General features: G+C 43.7%; 1 protein-coding gene and 1 long non-coding RNA gene across 4 annotated transcripts in view; one reads left to right on the forward strand and one right to left on the reverse strand.

Moving 5' to 3' along the window:
• Positions 1-23,534, reverse strand: part of ZNF385B (zinc finger protein 385B) — a 384,342-nt gene that overhangs the window by 308,744 nt on the left and 52,064 nt on the right. The window lies entirely within an intron of this gene.
• On the forward strand, positions 1,622-21,742 carry LOC142656261 (uncharacterized). The gene is made up of 3 exons (XR_012849639.1): positions 1,622-1,901; positions 3,511-3,644; positions 21,655-21,742. It is a non-coding gene; the product is annotated as an uncharacterized LOC142656261 (long non-coding RNA).

Raw genomic sequence — 23,534 nt, forward strand, 5'->3', positions numbered from 1 at the left:
ATTATGTAATCTGTTTGCAAAAGAGACATCATGTGCATTTCTAGTAGCTTGCATTGTCATAAAGATTTGTTCCATTTAATAATTCCCTGTAATGGACTCTAAGACTTTGCACTTTTTATCTGGAGAATTTTAGGCTAAAAAAACAAAGAGAAAAGGAAGAGCAAAAAAAGTTGACACAGTCATCCGGTAATGTCCCAGTGGATAAATGGCAGATATAGGCACCGCCATGGGGACACCAGCAGGCCTCATTACAGTCAGAGATACACTGATCTAGATTGTAAATATGACCCATGGCTTATCACTTTTAGAATTTTTCAAAACCTAATATAGGGAATATAGTGATTGCATTCCTGGCTATCAGATTATTACTGCAGTGTATTAGAGAGAAAAAAAACCATATATATTCATTCGGTTACTATGGGCAACAACACTAAACCTAGTTTTTCCATCTCATATTATGACCTGAGACTGCTAACAGAACTGAACTTCTGGTAATGTAATGTAAGTAGCGTATTATATATTTTTAAAGTCCTAGGTGTGCAGCAAAAAGTAAATTTTGCCTGGAGATTGGACCCTCCAAGTCTCCATTATTCCACCCAATGAATCCCATTTCTAAGATGGTTTGCCTAGTCAGTGCAGCTAATCCAGTTATGACGAGTATTTTTGTCCATAGGACAGGATGACAGGGGATGTGGTTATGGCACCAAGCCTGGACAGCTCTTCTTAGCAAGCCTGAGACAGATGGCTTAGCTTCATAGCCTGGGCAAGTATATGCCCCCAGACACCACACTCCCCATGTTATTGACAGAGTGGGCTTGGAATATTGTTTGGGAATTTTAATCTTCATGAAGAAATTACAATTTTTTGGCTGTAATATAGTGCTGTACACTGTTAGGATATACGCACACATTGCGGAATAAATGCAGGTCATTCCGCAGGTAAAAGCCGCACTTAATATTGTACTTTTTGATGCGTTTTAGATGCAGATTTTAAATTTTGATAGGGAAACGGGTGCAGATTATATGCTGAGGATTTTGGTGCATTTTTTTTATAAACTTGTCAGATACAATTTTGAGACAAGAATGGAAGATAAATTGACAGGCTGCGGACTTTAAAATCCGCACTTTAGGACAATTTACATACATAAAAATTCTGCAATGTGTAAATAAGATTACTTGAAATCTCATTTACTTTGCTAATACTGTATTACACTGCGGATTTGCTGCTGTAAGACCCTGGTGGGAAATCTGCACATAATATGCATCGACTGCATGTGGCTTCAAGGCTCATTTACACGGGTCGATAATCAGTAGAACAAGCATTCACAAGAAACTCCTTTCCAATCATCGCTCCATGTAAACATGGCCGCAACCAGCCGACAAACAAGCAAACGCTTTATATACAGCCTAAAAAATAATCACTGTCAGCAACACAACTCCCCATGTAAGCAGGATGAGCTGCCAACAATATGCAATATGGGCAGTGGCGGATCCCCATATGGGCGTTTCGGGCGGTCGCCCGGGGCCCAAGGCTTGCAGGGGGGCCCATAGCTTCCCACACCGCAGACAATTGAAACAAAACTCTCCAGGGCTGCTGCTGCCGGCCGCATTCTAGAGGCGGGGGGAATGTGCAGGGGGAGTCAATTGCGGCCGGGGAACAGGGGCACAGCACATCAGCTGTAGAGAGCAGACTGTCAGAGATTGTGATGGGCAGGTGCTGGAGTCTCCCTGACAGTCTGCTCCTCTGTGCTGCTGTGCACTGTCCCTCCTGTCTAAACCTCCAGCAGCTGCCTGATAACGGCAAAACTGAAACTAGAGGGTGAAGGACCTGTGGTGACGTCACAGTCACATGATTAAGGTCCTGGAGGCTGCCAGAGACAAGCACCGCAGAGGAAGAGACTGGTAAGTGTGTGTGTGTTAGTTAATGTAAGTCTATATAGTGTGTGCTGTGTATATAGTGTGTGCTGTGTATATAGTGTGTGCTGTGTATATAGTGTGTGCTGTGTATATAGTGTCTATAATGTAAGTCTATGTAGTGTGTGTGTGTGTGTGTGTGTGTCATAATGTAAGTCTATATAGTGTGTGCTGTGTATATAGTGTGTGCTGTGTATATAGTGTGTGCTGTGTATATAGTGTGTGCTGTGTATATAGTGTGTGCTGTGTTTATAGTGTCTATAATGTAAGTCTATATAGTGTGTGTGGTTTGAATATATAGTGTTTGGTGTTAGTGTGAATTGTATATAGGGTGGTTAATCTCACATTTTTTGTGTGCAAAATAATTTCCCACCCATAGAGCCCTCTGCAGTAAGTCAGATGCTCAGAACCCCCCCCTGCAGTATAATCTCCCCCATGGAGCCCTCAGTAGTTATTATTCTGCAGGGGGGGTCAGAGCGTTTGATTGACTGTTCAGGGTTCTATAGGGGAATAACTCCTTCCCCCCCCCCAGAGCCATAAGGGCGGATTTACACGAACGTGTAATTTGTCCGTGCAACGCGCGTGCTTTTCACGCGCTTCGCACGGACCTATGCAAGTATATGGGGCAGTGCAGACTGTCAGTGATTTTTGCGCAGCGTGTGTCCGCTGCGTAAAACTGACGACATGTCCTATATTTCTGCGTTTTTTGCGCATCACGCACCCATTGAAGTCAATGGGTGCGTGAAAATCACGCATGCCACACGGAGGCACCTCCGTGGGACGTGCGTGATTTGCTCAACAGCAGTATAACTATGATTGCAAACAGAAAAGCACCAGGTGCTACAAACATACAAACAGAGTGTCATAATGATGGCGGGTGCGCGAAAGGCACGCAGCCACGCATCATATGGTGATGACACACGGAGCTGTTAAGTGTCTTTTGCGCGCGCAAAACACCGCATTTTTTGTGTGCGCAAAACGCACACGCTCGTGTAAATCCGCTCTAAGTGTCAGACACTTAGACCCTCCCATAGGGCACTCAGCAGTCAGTCAGATGCACTGGGGAGGGGTGTCTGACTGCTTAAAGGGTAACTAACGAAACTTTTTAAAAAAAATTACATGTCATAGTGACATGTCAAATGTTCTAATCGGTGGGGGTCCGGGCACTGAGACCCCACCAATCGCTGAAACAAAGTGGCAGAAGCGCTCAGGTGAGTGCTTTGCCACTTTGTTTCTGATCGTCTTTCCTCTGATAGCCGAGCATGCGGTCTATGGGCACAACAGAAAGTCTATGAGTCCGTACACCGCGACGAGGAAAGACAATCAGAAATTAAGTGGAACAGCGCTCACCCGAGCACTCCCGCTGCTTTGTTTTAGTGATCGGTGGTGGTCTCAATGCTGGGACCCCCATCAATCAAAACTTCTGACATATCACTCTCACTATGACACGCCAAATGTTTTTTAAAAGTTTAGTTACCTCTTGGGGACTGAATTTATTGATTTGAGTTAATGTATGGGCCTGGGTCTTAATTTGCTTAGGGGTCTGGGGTATAAGACAATTTATGGTGTTTATGTCTGAATTTTTATGTTGCTATAGACGCTGAAAATGGCTACAGAATCAAGGGGAAAAGATTTCTCATCAGGAAACTGCAGTCATCAGGAGAAGTCGCCATAGCGGTCTGTGTAAGATGGAGAAGAAAAGAGAACGACCTATCAGTGAAGACATCACCTGTGAGTCATTGCATTTATCTGTCACCTCTCCTGACATGTCTGTTATCGGAAATCCTTGTATTCCACATAAAGTCTTTGTGTACCCAGGACTAATAGACAAATGCGTGTTACCATTCCCCTTGTCAGGAGGATGTGTCCCTACACAGTGTGATACTGTCAGCGATGGTTGAAGACTGTCAGTGTGTAGGGACACAGCCCTTTGACAAGGGGAATCGTAGCACTCATTTGTCAGTGCTCACACAGAAAGGTGGTGTTTAATATAGACATGACGTGGCAGGGCGGTGGTGGACAAGGGGGCCCAAGCTTGTGGAACAGCCCAGGGCCCATGGTTTACTTAATCCGCCACTGAATATGGGGACTGAGTGTTCATTCGTCCCCATAGAGTTTGCATTGGCCCATGTACAACAGCCTTGCCACTCAACGTCTTATCTTACTGGCCTTGTGAATGAGATTGAATGTTAAATGTCAGTTTTTGCTGACGATGCAAAACTTTGTAGAATACTTAAAACTCATCTTGATTGTAAAATATTACAAAAAGATCTTGATAAGTTAGCAGCCTGGGCAAGAAGGTGTCAGATGGAATTTAATGTGAATAAATGTAAAGTAATGCACCTGGGACGCCGTAATTGTATTTTATGCATATACATTAAATGGAATAAAACTGGGGATAACAGAACAAGAGAAGGACTTGGGTTTTCTGGTTACAAGTAAGCTAAGTAGCAGTACTCAATGTCAAGCAGCAGCTGCAAAAGCAAATACGATTTTAGGGTGTATACAAAGAGAAATTAAAACCTGTGATCCCAATGTAATATTGCCCCTCTGTAAATCTCTTGTACGGCCTCAACTCGAATATAGCATTCAGTATTGGGCTCCTTATTGTAAAAAAGGATATAGAATAACTGGATAGGGTTTAAAGGTGGGAAAGTAGATTATTAATAAAGGTGGGAGGTCTCGCTTACAATGAAATTGTAGAAAAATCTGATTTGTTCAGCTTGGAAAAAAGATGCCTTAGAGATGATCTTACTAACATGTATAAATATATGTGTGGTCAACACAAAGAACTGGCACATCATTTATTTATAATAACTATACAAAGGAACAGGGGGAATTCTAGAAATGTGGAGAAAAGGTGTTTCAGACATCAATATAGGAAAGGGTTCTTTACAGTTAGAGTAGACAAAATATAGAATACCCTACCCGAAGATGTAGCAATGGCATGATAAAATGACAGCAGTCATAAAAAGGGCGAAATGCTTTTCTAATGACAATTGGCATTGAGGGTTATAAATAATTTAGCAATGAATAATGTTTACTTGAACTAGGGAAGGTTGAACTTGATTTACGTGTCTTTTCGCAACTTAAAGGGAATGTGTCGCTAAAAAAGTTTTTGTTTTTTTTAGTTAAACAGTTAGTATATGCATGATTAGACATTGTTCTAATTTTTTTAATTTTTTCACAAGTCAGGAAATATTATAAATTAGATTCTAATTTATAACATTTCCATGTGCTGGTCACTAGAGGGAGCAATTCCCAAAATTGCATCATTGGCATGTGGTAAAGCAACCTCATTGCTTTATGCTGCAAAATTGGAGAAGACACACTCGCTCTAGTGTTCTCAATTAATCCCCCTCCTTTATCCTGGCTAGTGCCAGGAGAAAGGAGGGGGTTGAATGTTCAAACCTCCTACACTGTGTGCCGCCATTTTTTGAGCGAATGCACAGTGTAGGAGGATTAGATACAGTGGTAATCACACTGTAAAACACGAACATACACAAACATAACTTACCTGCTCCTGCCGCCGCCCCCTCCGCTCCCTCCGCTCCTAGTCCTTGCTTCTGAACACATGTCCGGAAGCCGCGACCGGAAGTAGTCATCTTACTGTCCGGCTGCAGCTTCCGGTCCACAAGAAAATGGCGCCGGATGTCTCTCGGCCGAAGACCTTCCTTTTGGACTGTGTGGGAGCGGCGCATGCGCCGTTCCCACACAGACTGCGTACACCATAGTGAATGGAGCTGCTCCCGTTCGCATTCTCTATGGGGATGTATGTGCCGTATTCCATCTCTGTATGTGTTGTTAATCGACACATACAGAGATGGAAAAAAAATGGCAGCCCCCATAGTGAAGTAAAGGTTCGAAAATAGAAAAATGTAAAACACAAACACACAAATAAATACAATTTATTTTAATAACACACTAAAAGCAAATTTCCGCGACACCTGTCCTTTAAGTAACTACGTAGCTTCTTTAGACATTGTATGGGTGGAGAATATTTTGCAAATATTGTGTCATTTCTCTTCCTGTACCTTCCAATGCCTAATGAAGAGACCTGAACTGCATCGTAATCTTTAGACAATAAAAGGTGGCACTAAATTCTACCCTGACCATTTTTTTTATCACTAAATGAACTGACTTTAAACAGACAACCCCTTTAATATGGGAGTTGCTGTGGAAATCAAGTCCCATGAAACAGATGATTTTGCACAGGGAAGTTGCTGGCGTCTGATCATTTCCCTATCAGCGGAATTCAGATGTATAGTCGCCTCTGTAATACATGGATCCTCTATGATGAATGGACAACCTTTTTAAAGGATGTTCTGTTTTAATGTAGCTCAAGCATTATGTTATGTTCTGCAGCTTTCTGATATATTTTATATTTCAAGTCCTCCCTATTTTCAGTGAATGAAAACATTCTTGTATGAATTAAGAAACCGGACAGACCCAATTCTTCTGACAGCTCAGGGTTTGTATTCAGTCTAGGCAATCCTCAATGATAGGGATAGGCAACTTTGGTGAGGCAGAGATCTACTGTAATGACACAGAAGTTTCTTAAGAGCTACCGTGATATAAATTCAATTTTCACACAGAAAAGAAGCGACACTAGAAATTGTACAAAATGCTGAATTCAACAAGTCATGGGTCTCGGATGCCAAAAATTCTGACTATATACTACAAATGTGATAAGCAGTGTTAGCTCTGGCCATATTGGCCTCCTACTGTAACATATAAGTACAGTAGTCTGTATTTCATATTTGCGATTAAAGAAAGAAAAATATAATATTCTATATCTCTAGGCAGGATGAAATCAGAAATCTTTATACAATTTCACCTTAAAGTGCAGTCATACAGCATGTCATAAAAGAACAATGCAGCAAAAAGTATTGATCATACCTGTAAGTCTATGTGATGTTTTATTCCTGCCTGTCTCAGGTTCCTGGATAATGATGCCTTTACCTTTACTGAGCGACACCATATAAAGTATATATATTTATATATGTTATTTCAAATGATCAGCTAGCTAGGGTATCTAACCTTGACATACCACTAAGAACTTAACTAAAGGATCATTAAATCCAGGTTATGACATAAGTTTTCTATTACACTGCTCTTATCATTTTTATATCTATCATCTTGACCTGCCTAGGTAGAGTCGTGTGTTAACCTTAAACCATACTATCCCCCATCCCCATTTAGTAACGACACATGACACCGAGGTTGGATGTGAAATGGCCACAGCAGCCGTTTATTAATTTCACAGTTTTATAAAAACAATTTAAATCCGAAACATTCGGATAACTAGTTAGGAATCCACCAGAGAATTCCTCCTAATAATTCACATGACCCAACATGGGTCATAACATTAACCCGAGCAGAGGAAGTCCTTGAAGCCCCCTCAGATAGTCCTTTTTTAAAGAACACACCGAATTAGCCATCTGCAAACCACCAATTACCTCCAGCCGTAAACCAGCTCGGAAGCACCGTTCACCTCTGCAGATGGCTCCAACCACTAGAAGTCCACTTCAAGGGGATAACACCCGATGAAGCCCTCAAGTGATATACCGACCACTAGAAGTCCACTTCAAGGGGATAACACCCGATGAAGCCCTCAAGTGATATACCGACCACTAGAAGTCCACTTCAAAGGGATAACACCCGATGAAGCCTTCAAGTGATATACCTTCTACCAGAAGACCACTTCAAAGGGATACCACCCGATGAAGTCTTCAACCATGTACCTTTTTTGGGGGACGCATACCCCCGATGCGACCCCCCCACCATTTTGTACTGACTGGCCTCAAGGACTCCCCCCGCCAGCTGCCATGACAACAGAACCTACTCCGGAAAAAAGAAAAACATGTTAAATAAGCACACAAAATAAAAACACAACGCTCATAGCCAGACGTACATAAGACCTAAAGAGTAACAAAACAAGGGTGGGAGGGTGGGAGCTTTGCTTACTGTGTGTTACTCCTCCCGCTGCTTCCGGCTCAATGCCGAGAAACAGCGGGAAGCGCAGTAACGGCCCCCCCGCCCCCCTTAACTCCTCCCCGTCCCTCCTTCAGCTCCTTCAACTTTCCCTGACCTCGTAACATTAACCCTTTCCCTACCAGGACGGTCATGTCGGCTTCCCTTAAGCCTGCAGCTGCGTCCAGCCTCTTCTATCTGTAGCATTCTGCCTAATACAGACGAAGTGTGGCCACACTGCAAATTATAGATTTATCCCATGTAAATATAAAGACTGTATGTCAAAGTCATTTTTCTTTACTTCAAGGCATATCTGTCATTATAATATTCTGGGACAGCATAGTATGGGGAGAGGTCCACTCTACAATAAGCCCAAAGGACATAAAACATATTGTGCCATTTGGCAAGTGCTCATGCAGATTTATTTGCAGATTTTGGTCAGGATTTGCAAGTTGGTTTAACAACTTATTATTTACGTGATGTGTGAACCTCGTATCAACCACCTCTTCTATTCCCCATACCCCATTCAAAACAATGCTGTTCATATTTGTGCTATATCTTCTTTTTATAACGAAACCCATAACACTGTGCTGGATCCATTGTTAGGCTATGTTCACATGGAGTTTTTCTTATGCAGATTCTGCAATGAAATCTGAATTCAATTCTGCCCTTATACCGCCTACTATTGTTTTCAGTGGAAATCTGCGTTGCAATTCAAATCGTGGCGGAAAAAAAAAGGAAGCGACATGTTACTTCTCGATGTCAATTCTGTACCGAAATGCCTGCAGATTTCCCCTTGCAGATTATTAGGCCCCATGCACACGAACGTGTTTTTGCGTCCGCAATTCCCCCGCAAATCCACGGGAGAATTGCGGACCCATTAATTTCTATGGGCCCATACACACTATCCGTGTTTTCACGGGTCTCCGCATGTCCGCAAATCCGTGCCGCAGAAACTCAGGACATGTCTTATTACGGCCCGCAAATTCGATGCGGACATGCCCATAGAAGTCAATGGGCCCGTGGAAAATGCGGGTACACCTCAGTGTGTCAACCGCAGTTTGCGGATTTGCGGAAGTGTTGCTAGGCGATGACCGGGAATGAGTTCTGTCGTCATCCTGTTTTACCTAGGCTTTTTTTTTTTATCCGCATTTTTCGGATTACATACGGATGAACTGCGGATTACATACGGATGAACTGCGGAGGACATTTCACGGAACACGGTCCTGGAATTTGCGGACCAGAAAAACACTACGGTCGTGTGCATGAGACCTTATTGAATAGGACTAATCTGCATGCAAATCCGCAGCACATAGAACTGAAAATCCTTGTTAAAAATCGTAGTAAAAAATAAGTAGCAAAATCAATCGTGTGTACATACCTTAAGACGGATCCAAACAGCACCTCATCGAACTACCAGCAAAACCCAGTATAAGTCAAGGTGGACCCATTTGAGTTTTTTCGAGGTTTCCAATTTTTTATGTAAAAAATGGTTGAAACTTCAATGTTACCCCCTCCCACCCCAGCGGTAAGTGGAAATGTGAACATAGCTGTAATGGCCGGAAGGAGGTGAAGGGAAAGTGAGCCCTAATCTACCCACCGCCCTGTCCCTGCCTACTTGTAACGACTCGCCCTAGGCGACGAGGTACAACTGGGCGGCGGTCCCTACGCTGTCTAAGTGCACAGGAAAACAAACAGGGAACATGCAAGGGAAGGGGCAGTAGCCACGGAACGCCACGAGGAAACGGAGCGGCGAACGGACAGTCAGGACCAGGACGAAGTGAGTACACCCAAGCGGGCAAGGAGACAGAAGCAAGCCAGGGGCAAAGCAAAGCAGGTCAAGCAGAACTGCAGCAAGGCAGAAGCACGGCAGAAGCAGGCTGGACCAAGCAGCAGTGGGGCCAGGAATCCAAAAGAATTACAAGCACTGAGGGAGAGAACAGGGCAGGTAATAAAGGACAGGGGGCGGAGCTAACTCCGACAGACCAGGCCGCGATAGGCTCTCCCACTCCTGAGCCTGCCACCCTGGTTGGTGGGAGATGGTGTCAGTCGAACAGGTCTGGCCTCAGGTGTGGATTGATTAATCCCAGGAGTATACCTAGATGAAGTACCTGGCAGATCCCTAACAGTACTCCCCCTTTTATGAGGGGCCACCGGACCCTTACTAAGGGGACCCGGTTTAGTGGGGAAGAGAAGGTGGAACCTCCTGATCAATACCCCAGCGTGAACATCACGGGCAGGTACCCAAGTCCTCTCCTCCGGCCCGTATCCTCTCCAATGGACCAGGTACTGGAGGGAGCCCTGGACCATCCTACTGTCCATAATCTTGGCCACCTCGAATTCCACCCCCTCAGGGGTGAGAACGGGAACAGGAGGTATCCTCGAGGGGGACCAGGACGGGGAGCAGCGTTTGAGGAGGGAGGCATGGAAGACGTCATGTATGCGAAATGATGGGGGGAGCTCCAGACGGAAGGATACAGGGTTGAGGACTTCAATGATCTTATAAGGTCCAATAAATCGGGGAGCAAACTTCCTGGACGGGACCTTAAGGCGCAAGTTCCTGGACGACAACCAGACCAAATCCCCGACGACAAACCGGGGGTTAGCAGAACGTCTACTATCCGCCTGAATCTTTTGTGCGCTCTGGGACGCCTCTAGGTTCTTCTGAACCTGGGCCCAGACGGTGCACAGTTCCCGATGAACATCCTCTACCTCAGGATTATTGGAACAACCAGGGGAGACGGAGGAGAATCTTGGGTTAAACCCGAAATTACAGAAAAACGGGGAGACCCCTGACGAGTTACTGACCCGGTTATTCAAGGAAAATTCAGCAAGGGGAAGGAATGAGACCCAATCGAATTGACAGTCAGAGATGAAACACCTTAAATATTGTTCCAGGGATTGGTTGGTCCTTTCCGTTTGGCCATTAGTTTCGGGATGGAAGGCGGAGGAGAAGGACAGATCAATCTCCAACTTTTTACAAAAAGCTCTCCAAAATAAGGAAACAAATTGTACCCCTCTGTCAGAAACGATATTGACTGGGGCCCCATGGAGACGCAGGATGTGTTTCACAAACAAAGAAGCTAACGTCTTGGCGTTAGGTAGCTTCTTAAGGGGCACAAAGTGGCACATCTTGCTGAAGCGGTCGACTACCACCCACACCACCGACTTGCCCTGAGATGGAGGCAAATCGGTGATAAAATCCATGGAGATATGGGTCCAAGGTCTCTGGGGAATGGGCAAGGAACGTAGTAGGCCCGCAGGTCGGGACCTAGGGGTTTTGGACCTAGCGCAAACCTCACAAGCGGCGACGTAAGCCCTAACGTCTTTAGGCAACCCAGGCCACCAATAGTTTCTGGTAATGAGGTGTTTGGTGCCCAAGATGCCAGGATGACCAGATAGAGCGGAGTCATGGTTTTCCCTGAGTACCCTCAGCCGGTATTGCAGGGGAACAAACAGTTTGTCCCCAGGGACGTTCCCGGGAGCTGCACCCTGATCAGCCGCGATATCAGAAGCTAAATCAGAATCCGTGGCAGAGACGATTATACCAGGGGGTAAAATACAAGCAGGATCCTTCTCAGAAGGAGGATTGGCCATGAAACTACGTGACAGAGCATCAGCCTTAATATTCTTGGACCCAGCCCTATAGGTAACCAAGAAATTAAATCTGGTAAAGAATAGTGCCCACCGAGCTTGTCTAGGATTAAGCCTCCGGGCCGATTCTAGGAAAACCAGATTCTTGTGATCCGTAAGGACCGTTACCTGGTGTCTGGCCCCCTCCAGGAAGTGCCGCCACTCCTCAAAAGCCCATTTAATGGCTAGAAGTTCGCGGTTGCCAATATCATAGTTACTCTCCGTGGGCGAAAACTTCCTAGAGAAGTAAGCACAGGGGCGGAGATGGGTGAGGGAGCTGGTACCCTGGGACAAGACGGCCCCCACTCCCACCTCGGAAGCGTCAACCTCCACAATAAATGGCTCCTCTTGGTTGGGCTGAATCAGCACGGGGGCCGAGATAAAGCACTTCTTGAGGGTCTCAAAGGCCTGGACGGCCTCAGGGGGCCAATGGAGGACATCAGCACCCTTGCGGGTAAGGTCCGTAAGAGGCTTAGCGACGACCGAGAAGTTGGCAATAAATCTCCTGTAATAGTTGGCGAACCCTAAAAAACACTGTAACGCCTTAAGGGAGGCAGGTTGGACCCATTCAGCCACAGCCTGAACCTTGGCAGGGTCCATGCGGAATTCATGAGGAGTGAGGATTTGCCCTAAAAATGGTATCTCCTGTACCCCAAAGACACATTTTTCAGTCTTAGCAAACAGATTATTCTCCCGAAGGACCTGGAGCACCTTCCTGACATGCTCCACGTGGGAGGACCAGTCCTTGGAAAACACCAGTATGTCATCAAGGTACACAACAAGAAAATTACCCAGGTACTCTCTCAGGATTTCATTAATAAAATTCTGGAAGACAGCAGGGGCATTACACAACCCAAAGGGCATGACCAGGTATTCGAAATGACCCTCGGGTGTGTTGAACGCAGTTTTCCACTCATCCCCCTCTTTGATGCGGATAAGGTTATATGCCCCCCGTAGATCGAACTTAGAAAACCATTGGGCTCCCTGAACCTGATTAAAAAGATCCGGAATCAAAGGAAGTGGGTACTGGTTCCTTACGGTGACCTTATTCAGGTTACGATAATCAATGCACGGCCTAAGACCACCATCCTTCTTCCCCACGAAGAAGAAGCCAGCACCTACAGGAGAAGTCGAGGGGCGAATGAAACCCTTGGCCAGGCATTCTTGGATATACACCCTCATGGCTTCACGTTCAGGACATGAAAGATTAAATATCCTCCCCTTAGGAAGCTTGGCACCAGGCACCAAATCGATAGCGCAATCGTAATCTCTATGGGGGGGCAACACCTCGGAGGCCTCCTTAGAAAACACATCGGCGAAGTCCTGAACAAACTCAGGAAGCGTGTTTACCTCCTCCCGGGGAGAAATAGAGTTAACAGAAAGACATGACATAAGACATTCATTACCCCATTTGGTGAGATCCCCAGTATTCCAATCAAACGTGGGATTATGCAACTGCAACCAGGGAAGGCCTAAAACCAGATCAGACGATAATCCCTGCATCACCAGTACAGAGCACTGCTCCAAATGCATGGAGCCAACAAGGAGTTCAAAAACAGGAGTATGCTGAGTAAAATAACCATTAGCAAGGGGAGTTGAGTCGATTCCTACTACAGGGATAGGATAAGGTAAATCAATACAAGGCATCTTTAGAGACATAGCAAATTCCGCAGACATGATATTAGCAGATGACCCTGAATCCACGAAAGCACTGCCCGTGGCAGCCCGGCCAGCAAACGAGACCTGAAAGGGAAGCAAAATTTTATTGCGTTTCACATTAACGGGAAATACCTGTGCGCCCAAGTGACCTCCCCGATGATCACTTAGGCGCGGAAGTTTTCCGGCTTCTTATTCTTGCGCCTGGGACAGGTGTTCAGTAGATGCTTGTCGTCCCCACAGTAGAAGCAGAGACCATTCATTCTGCGAAACTCCCTACGTTGTCGAGGGGACATGGAGGCCCCGAGTTGCATAGGTACCTCCGAGTCCTCCGTGGAGGGGCGAGGAGACGGGACCTCGGGGGGGATCGCAGAAAAGTCAGAGGGGAGCACACTGAAGCGTTCTAGCTGACGTTCCCTGAGACGTCGGTCAAGTCGTACTGCTAGGGCCATAACCTGGTCAAGGGAGTCAGACGAGGGGTAGCTAACCAGCAGATCCTTCAGGGCGTCAGATAATCCTAACCTAAACTGGCACCTTAGGGCCGGATCGTTCCACTGAGAAGCTACGCACCACTTCCTAAAATCAGAACAGTATTCCTCAACCGGTCTCCTACCCTGACGTAAGGTCACCAGGTGACTCTCGGCTAAGGCAGTCCTGTCAGTCTCGTCGTAAATGAGTCCGAGGGCAGAGAAAAAACGATCAACAGAGGAAAGTTCAGGGGCGTCAGGAGCCAAGGAGAAGGCCCACTCTTGGGGCCCTTCCTGGAGTCGGGATATGATGATACCCACCCGCTGGTTCTCGGAACCTGAGGAGTGGGGCTTTAGGCGGAAATACAGTCTGCAACTCTCCCGGAAGGAGAGAAACGTCTTACGGTCCCCTGAGAACCGGTCAGGTAACTTGAGGTCGGGTTCTAGAGGTGAGGTGAGGGGTACTACTAAAGCAGCGTCACCCTGATTGACCCTTTGGGCCAGGGCCTGGACCTGTAGGGAGAGGCCCTGCATCTGCTGGGCCAGGGTCTCAAGGGGGTCCATGATAGCGTCAGCGTAGGAGAAATGGTAGACTAGGTAAGGGCTTGTAATTATGTAATGGCCGGAAGGAGGTGAAGGGAAAGTGAGCCCTAATCTACCCACCGCCCTGTCCCTGCCTACTTGTAACGACTCGCCCTAGGCGACGAGGTACAACTGGGCGGCGGTCCCTACGCTGTCTAAGTGCACAGGAAAACAAACAGGGAACATGCAAGGGAAGGGGCAGTAGCCACGGAACGCCACGAGGAAACGGAGCGGCGAACGGACAGTCAGGACCAGGACGAAGTGAGTACACCCAAGCGGGCAAGGAGACAGAAGCAAGCCAGGGGCAAAGCAAAGCAGGTCAAGCAGAACTGCAGCAAGGCAGAAGCACGGCAGAAGCAGGCTGGACCAAGCAGCAGTGGGGCCAGGAATCCAAAAGAATTACAAGCACTGAGGGAGAGAACAGGGCAGGTAATAAAGGACAGGGGGCGGAGCTAACTCCGACAGACCAGGCCGCGATAGGCTCTCCCACTCCTGAGCCTGCCACCCTGGTTGGTGGGAGATGGTGTCAGTCGAACAGGTCTGGCCTCAGGTGTGGATTGATTAATCCCAGGAGTATACCTAGATGAAGTACCTGGCAGATCCCTAACAATAGCCTAATAAAGATTTTTTTCAGACCCTGGTTCCCTTTCTCCTTCGCTGCTTACTGAGTAAATAATGTTACTGGTCCTCAAACTTAAAAGCAGCTGCATCATTAAGGGGTTAATATGCACTTAGGGCAAGGAGTTATGTGGCAACTATATTTACAGGAGACATATATACAAGATCTAGGATGAAAAAAAGTGACATTGTTTAAGAGCTTCTCGTAAAAAGAAAACAATCATCTATGCAGAATTTTTTTAGGTTCATCAGGTGGGATCTGTGGGACAACCAATGTGGACGTCAGTAGTTGATGTATCCAGCCTCCATGTAGCTAATTGGCCTTTATTAGCTAATCATGCCTTAATAGGTAGCTGGGGAAAGGCGGCATCCGCTAACAAGACTCTGGTGCTTATTGTCTTGTCTAATGTCAGATGTGCACAGGAATGTGGAGTAATGTTGAGAAATGCTCAAAGGGTATGTGCACACACACTAATTACGTCCGTAATTGACGGACGTATTTCGGCCGCAAGTACCGGACCGAACACAGTGCAGGGAGCCGGGCTCCTAGCATCATACTTATGTACGATGCTAGGAGTCCCTGCCTCGCTGCAGGACAACTCTCCCATACTGTAATCATGTTTTCAGTATGGGAGAGTTGTCCTGCAGCGAGGCAGGGACTCCTAGCGTCGTACATAAGTATGATGCTAGGAGCCCGGCTCCCTGCACTGTGTTCGGTCCGGTACTTGCGGCCGAAATACGTCCGTCAATTACGGACGTAATTAGTGTGTGTGCACATACCCTAACTTTTGCATAAAGAGGCATTGAGACACACTTTTTAATACAAATTTACACATTGATTTTAGAACATCAGTTGTTTACTTTTTAATCAAACAGAAAAGTCTTCAGAACAGTTTTTTTAATAATAATAAAAAAAAAAAGGCAAGACATAATGCATGAAAAACAACGCATGTGGTTTTCGTTTCACATTTTTCACATTGAAGTCATTCGGAGAGAGATACACAAAAATGGCAATAATAAGGTATGCTGTAGTTAAAAAAGAAAAGTCTGGACTGGCCCAACAGAGTACCAGAGGATCCTACGACGGGCCCATGCTCTGACACAATAATGGCCCTAAAAGTACAGCAGTAACCCCGTTTTGAGCATATTTTGGAGCCAATCACTTGCCACCAGGGTCTATTTTGGATTGATTCACAAATAACCTATTGATGATGATAATATGTCCTAGGTGTACAATGATAATAACAAAGTTTACGATTAAAAGTAGATACATGTATAAATGGAGGAACCCCAATCAGACATTGACTGGGGATCTGAAACACAATGCATGGCCACACTGAGTGAATAGGAATTCATAGATACCCAATCACTCAGAGGTGTACCATTTGTTAGGTGAGAACAGTCCAGTGGCGGAAAAATCTCTCTTGGTGCCAAAGGCAGGAGGGTCAAAATGTACCCTACCACCCTCAGTTGCGGAAGTTCGGCATGCTAGCTGCTGAATGGAATCATCCATCTAACTGCAGTAAAGGGAGGCGCGCATCAGACCCCAGAAATTACAGCATTATCAACAGCTTGGACACAGCGTACAACTGGTGGTACAAAGCAATTTAAAAGCAGAGCATGGTTTACTTGTATTAATTTATAAATTGTGCCCCGCCCTCAATGGCACCCAAGATGGCGGCATACTCTGCCTACCCTTTGACCTAGTCTTATATTTTAAAAAAAGACACCCACATACAAATACTTAAGAAATCCCTGAATAATGTTGTACTCTTCAAATAAAAAAAAAAGGTAAATAATTAATATGAGTCAATATAAACGCTACATTTTATTCTGAAATTTAGACTATTAAATTCATAAAAAATTCCATTAGAGATCAATTTTTATTTCCTGTCAAACAAACTCACAAAGAAGTAGATGAAATTAATGAATAAGGATATTATAATGGGGATTAAATTATTATTTTAATGAAACCAAAGTACTGATATATCTAGAGGTCTTTGGAAAGTCTCCAACATTTATATAAAAGTAAATTACATTAGAATTAGCCAGACACATTTCTGGCCGCTCTGATCTTGAGCTACACAGGCCACATAGCCTTCTCTTCTCACAGGAGGTTTTACTACTCTCACTTTCTCAGGTTCTTACTAGCACCTTTTATCTCAACTTTCTCCAAAATTCTGCTAGTAAGATAAGGCTAGGATATAAGAATAAGAGGGATTGTATCACTAAAAACAAGTTGTTTCAGCTTTATGTACTGCCCATAACATTTTAGATAGCAAGGTAAAAAGAAAGTTTTACCTAACATATTGCTATTAAAATAATTGCTGATGTTAACAAAAGTAATTAATTATCCAAGAATACAAAAGGGCAGATATTCTCTATCCCACTCTTTCCGAAGTTGAACCCCATTTTTACAGTATAGATATAATGAACAATGATGCTGTAAATATACTTTATTACTTATCCTGCACTCATCCTAGGTGACAGCCTGTATTATAGCCCAGAGCTGCATTCACAGTTCTGCTATTCGTTATCAGAAGCAGTGGACAAGCTTGTCATCAGACAGATCCCTAACAGCTTTGCTGAGCTTCTATGATGCAGTGGGATACTTATTTCTTCCTACATCATATTAATGTTCAGTACCAGATGTGACAATGACACATCCAGGAATGCAAATCACCAGAGTATGTTCTGTGCAGATATTGAGTGAGCAAGGAATACTAGGAGATTTGAGCTCTGAAGCCTGCAGGATTGTGAAAACAAATCTGTAGTATAATACTGGTTGTAACTAAGGATTCGAATAAAAAAAACTGTGCCTCATTTATGAAAACGATCTAATAGAAAAACTGGCCTTGATGTAATGTAAGGGCAGCACATTACAGCTATAGGTCTTTACTCCTAGTAGCCAAAACAGCAAATGTGCCATTTGGCTTATAGGAGTGCTGAAAGAATAAAGCAGACTCACATGAGTTCACTGTATTCATAAGGCGACCGCTCATTAAGGGAACTCATGAGCTACAGAAACAGTATAGCTCGCTATGCTACACTGTTTCCATAACGCTCATTTAATTATATCGGAGTTACGGAAACAGCATAGCTCAGCTGTTTCTGTACTCCAAACTAGCTCGTCAGTCACTGCCCTGAAAGACCAGAGAGCAAGAGAATGTAGGACGGGGTCACGGCGTCCCCATTTTTGGGATAGGTGCAGATCCCAGAGGTGGGATCTGCATCTATCAGACATATCCACAGTATATGCCATAAAGGTACAAGATTGGAATACCCCTTTAAGGATCATTCACACGTAACAATCTCTCTCTACACCTTTCTGGAGGGACAAATATATATATATCTACACTCACATGTACATAGATATAAATATATAAAACACTTCCCTTTACATTTTCACAGATATAAACATGCAGCAACATAGACAAAAGGTCATAACATAACAAAGTAAAAAAAAATGTACAATAAAACAAGGACATCAGATAGCAATATATCTAGTCTGAATAACAAGATATCTGGTCAGAAAGCCTGAGAAAGAAGGAACCTTATATCTATATGCCCGAAGCAATAAGAACATCAAGAAAGAGGAGGGGGAGAGATGTTTGAAAGCAAGGTTCAGTCATCGGGAGGTATAAAACACTGAAGATTGACAAATATTAAGAGAGCTTGCTTTGTCATCTATCAATATGTCACTGTCATTGATACCTGCGATGGTCCATAGGTTTAATATTGTGAAGTGCCAGTTGCTAACTGGGTGTGGTAAAATGCAGCCACAAGCAAACTTGACCAGGACAGATGGGTTGTCCAACTACACAGCAGTCTTGTATTCTATTGCCCGTTCTACAAGCAACATCACAATACTTTGTGGCGCACATCTTATAGCAGACCCACAGCAATTTCTATAACCGTCAAGATGTCCATAAGGAAATTGTATAAAAATACTATAATTTTGTGGAGCTACAGAGAGGAGTAGATAAGGAGATATTCGTTTCTCTAAATAATCGGTGACACTATGACAGACTTCTACCCTCATAGCTCCTAAAAATGGCTGCAGTTATATAGCTCCTGCCTGATCGCAGACAGCTACAAGAGCAAAAAGAGGCTGACATAGCACATAGTGATCGACCAATATACTGTTTAGCTCAATATTTTCTATATTTCCACATAGCACATGGATCCCAGAGTCATTTTTATATAGCCTAGATCAGTGGTTCTTAACCTTATTGGAGGTACTGAACCCCACCAGTTTCATATGCGCATTCACCTAACCCTTCTTAATTGGAAAAATAAAATATGATTTTTTTCAAATTCAAAACATAGGTATATATTTTACTGGTGCACAAAATGAACCATGCATCAACATCACTGTGTTCAAAGAACAAAACCATCAAAACATGATTTTCACACAAAAACATAATAATGAATATTTACTGGAAATCAGTGTGACTTCTGCTGCTGCCTTTCAGAGACCAGTTCAGAAATGTGCGGCTTCACCTTGGCAAGTGCCACTCTCATGTCATTTTCGCAACAAAGTCTGTTCCTTTTCTTTGTTTTTATGTCCAGCATCCTCAAAAAGGATTGCTCGCAAAGATATGTTGTAACAAACGGTATGAAAATCTCCAGAGCTTTCTTAGTAATAACAGGGTACGTTACCATTTGTTGACACCAAAACGTTGAGATCATAATTGTTCTGAAGAGTTGCTTTTGAACCTGGCTCTGCTGAATTTCAATGATTTCAACGAGGTATTCATCTTTGACATCTGTTGTCTCAACACTAAATGTGAATGGCTGTCTCACCCATGCTGGATATGACTCTCTTGTAGGGAAGGATCCATCGAGAGACTTTGTAAGCTTATCTAAGTGTGTGGCAATTGCTTGCTTCAGTTCCGTGGGTACAGAAATGTCTCAGATTCCAGATACATCTTCGATCTTACTTACACAGTCGTCCAGGAAAGGAAAGTTTGCAAAGTTATTGTTCTCTGTTCGTCGTTTCCATAACGGTAGCTTTTTTTGAAAAGCCTTCAAGTTTTCTTCCGCTTCGATGATGTTGACTCCACCGGCCTTCATCTGTTGATTGAGATGATTGAGAGCTGCGAAGACATCAGCCATGTACGCTAAAATGAGAATGAACTCAGAATTTTTGAAGCAATCTGCATGACAATGTTGCTGCTCTTGGGCTAATTCCACACGCACGGCAAAAACACGATTCAGCACCTGTCCCCGGGATAACCACCAAACGTTAGAATGGTACAGAAGTACCTCCAATTCAGAGCCCATTTCTTTACACAGCTCACTGAAGATGCGGTGCCTCAGAGCACTATTTCGCACATAGTTCACGAATTCCACTACAATTTTTAATACCTCAGCCAGTTTTGGAGGCAAGGTTTTTGTTGCCAACGCATGCCTGTGCAGAATACAATGCGTAACAATGATGTGTGGTGCATCGGCTTTCACTAGCGCACCAAAACCAGACTTTCTTCCCAGCATGACTGGAGCTCCGTCCGAACAAACTGCAGAAACCATATCCCACAAAAGATTGTTGTCTTTGAAAAAGTCATCCACAAGTTTCTTCACATCGGCTGCCTTAGTTGTTATTGTAAGAGGCTTACAAAATAAAAAAATCTTTCTTTATCACGTCGTCTTCCACATAGCGCACGAATACAGCAGGCTGGCTTAGATTGGAAACATCTGTGGCCTCGTCGAGTTGAAGGCTGAATTTTGCCGGGCTTGAAATCAGATATGCAACTACTTGAGTCAAGATGTCTTTACTCATGTCCTCTATTCTGTCGCTGATAGTGTCATTTGAAAGAGGAATTTGGGATAACTTATCTTCAGCCTCTTTTCCCAGCATGATATTCGCCATCTTTAACACAGCTGGTTTTATCAGTGTTTCACCAATGGTGTGTGGTTTGCCCTGCTTTGCGATCAGGTAAGCAACTTCGTACGATGCTGTGAGGATCGGTTTGTTGATGGGTACAAAGCCAAGAACAGGCAGAGTAGCCTTTTCATCGACTCTGGCTCTCTTCACCTTGAATTCAGCGAGCGTTGTATTCTTGTATTTTCCATCTCCATGCAGTTCTCTTAGTTTTGCCGGTGCTAGAATAGAATTGCTCAACTTGGCATTGCAAATCATGCAGTTAGGACGCTGACTCCCATCACGTTCAGTTATACATGTGAATCCATATTGTACATATTCGCCCGACTACTTTCTTTTTTTGCTTGACATAGTTAGTATGAAGGGATTAAAATATTAAGAAAGAAATCACACGACGTACCATCACGACAGTCACAAGTCAACCACTGAGCGCACCAAATTCCAAGCAGCACAGATAGGCCAAGCGATGTAGCGTGATCACCTGTAGCCAAGGATGGCCAAGAGGGGCGTGTCATCATGAAGCATATGAGTCGGATATGTGTCTTGACCTCCGCCGAACCCCTGAGACTGACTCACCGAACCCTTGGGGTTCGATCGAACCCAGGTTAAGAACCACTGGCCTAGATTAATACACTATTACTAGCAACATAATATACAGGGGTATACCTTCAATAAGGTTACATGAAAACTTTGCCTATATTTGGCAGATATAAAAGGCACGTTCTCACCTTAAATTTGAGGAGGGGTGTGCCCTTTTACCTCACTCCCCAGGCAGGAATAGCCCTTTAATTCTCCGGGATACTAAATCATTGGGATAAAGTTATAATTTTGTTAATTCCATCTCTCTGGACATTTTCACTCTGTATGTTACCTAATTACAATAAAACAGGTATTTTGTTTGTATTATTAAGTACTCTCTTTCTTTTAGGCATGAACACTTTATGAGATGAGGATACTTCAGAGGCAGAAGAAGAACTAACCCAAAGAATGTCAATATTTACTGAGATGTGATGATAGCGGAGACTTCACACCTAGTTTATAATTCAATCCTTCAAAGTGCTTTGTACAACATTTTCTGTTCCCATTTTCTTAAATATACATCTCAGCTCAGGGATCAAGCTCACTCTTTTTTTCTATTTTCCTGCTTATACTGCAACTGTTTTACATCCAAGAGCAGTAACATCATATTTTAGTACACCTGCAAATTACTATATATTTGAGAGGTCATAAAGGTCATACCCAACCACCAATTATCTCTGTAGGCAGCCGAATACTTTAACAACCATTAGTTTTAGCGATGGACCTTCACGTTTACATAAATATAAAGTCTGTACGCAATATAGAAAAGCATAGCCATAACTATACACTTTATTTATATCCTATATTTTCATATATAGTTTATGTATCAGTTCATAATAATGTTAAGCACAGTCTGGAATTTTACAAAGTCTAAGTCCACCTGAAAACTAATTCTGTATTTTAATAAGAAAAGAAAAAACGGCGTACCCTGCTTTTCAGGGTTTTCTACCCAAATTCTCCCTTCTGTATCTTCTGATACCTCCTGCTCAGGGTAGGGCTAGCACACTAGAGCACTAAAGGATCCTCCGGTTTGCCCGAGATCTGACACAATAATGGGCACCAAAGGACAACAGAAGAACTCAATTTGGAGCTGACTTAGCAGCCAATCACTAGCCACTAGGGTCTATTTCTTATGGGTGGTTTCCAAATATTATTGACGATGTCCTGTGTGTGCAGTCATAACAAAGATTAAAATGCAATTGACAGTGGACATGTTCTCTATAGAAGAAGGGTATTCTGGTGGATCCAAGAAACTTTAAATTCGACACTGCTACTTCTCTCCAGCCGTCAATGGCTTCCTGTACCAGTGACCACACTGTCTATACATGTAATATGCAATTAAGTTGTGGTCACTGGTAGTTTTATGAGCAGCACAGAGGACTCCGATACAAGAAAGGTACCGGTATATAGCATAAAACTAGGGGTTTTGTACTATTGACAAAAACTCAGTATGTAAGTGGAGGTCATAAGAATCTTTTACATTAAGTTCCGTATTTAAAAAGCTTTTTGCCCGCTTTTAAATGAAATCCTGCTGGTTTCATAAAACCGACAAATACTACAAAATGACAATTACTACCTATATGTTAAAGTGTAGCTTCAGTCAAAGTGTAGCTTCAGTCAAAAATGAAAATTTCACAGGGCTCCAGATTCCACAAGTGTCTGAATTCATTTTCTCCAAACCTCTGTGTTTTTGTTTTTTTGGGGGTTTTTTTTTTGCACCAGATCTGTCCATGTCTGTTCATTCAAGATCAGGTTTGTGTCAAACTTGATATCTTATAAGGTTGCAGTCTGGTCTCCAGGTCCCCTTTCTCAGATTACAAGAATGCTTAATTACATCGGCATTTTCTCTGGGCTGTCATCCTTCCTCCCATCACAACACATTTTCTTCCTAATAGCAGCAAGACGTGTACAACTTGTGCATTTACAGAGATAGCGAGATAAGCAGAGCCTACACTGTGCAGGAATGGACAGACCTCCACAACTACCAGGGAACTCTAGTTCTATGGTGATTTCATTGAGGAGTAAGGTCCAGGTAAGAAAGTACCAAGATATTTCCCATAACAATGTCTGCAGAAAGCACTTAAAGGGTATGTAAATCTTTGAAGACTTTTTTTTTTTTTTTAATAAGTGTTTAGTGTAACTTTGTAATTTATTTTTATTAAAAAAAAATAGTTTTGCTTTATTAGATACAGCTTCTATGTATCTTGGATACATAGAAGCTGTATCTTG

Source organism: Rhinoderma darwinii, chromosome 6 (genome assembly GCF_050947455.1).
Source record: "Rhinoderma darwinii isolate aRhiDar2 chromosome 6, aRhiDar2.hap1, whole genome shotgun sequence".
Taxonomy (NCBI): Eukaryota; Metazoa; Chordata; class Amphibia; order Anura; family Rhinodermatidae; genus Rhinoderma; species Rhinoderma darwinii.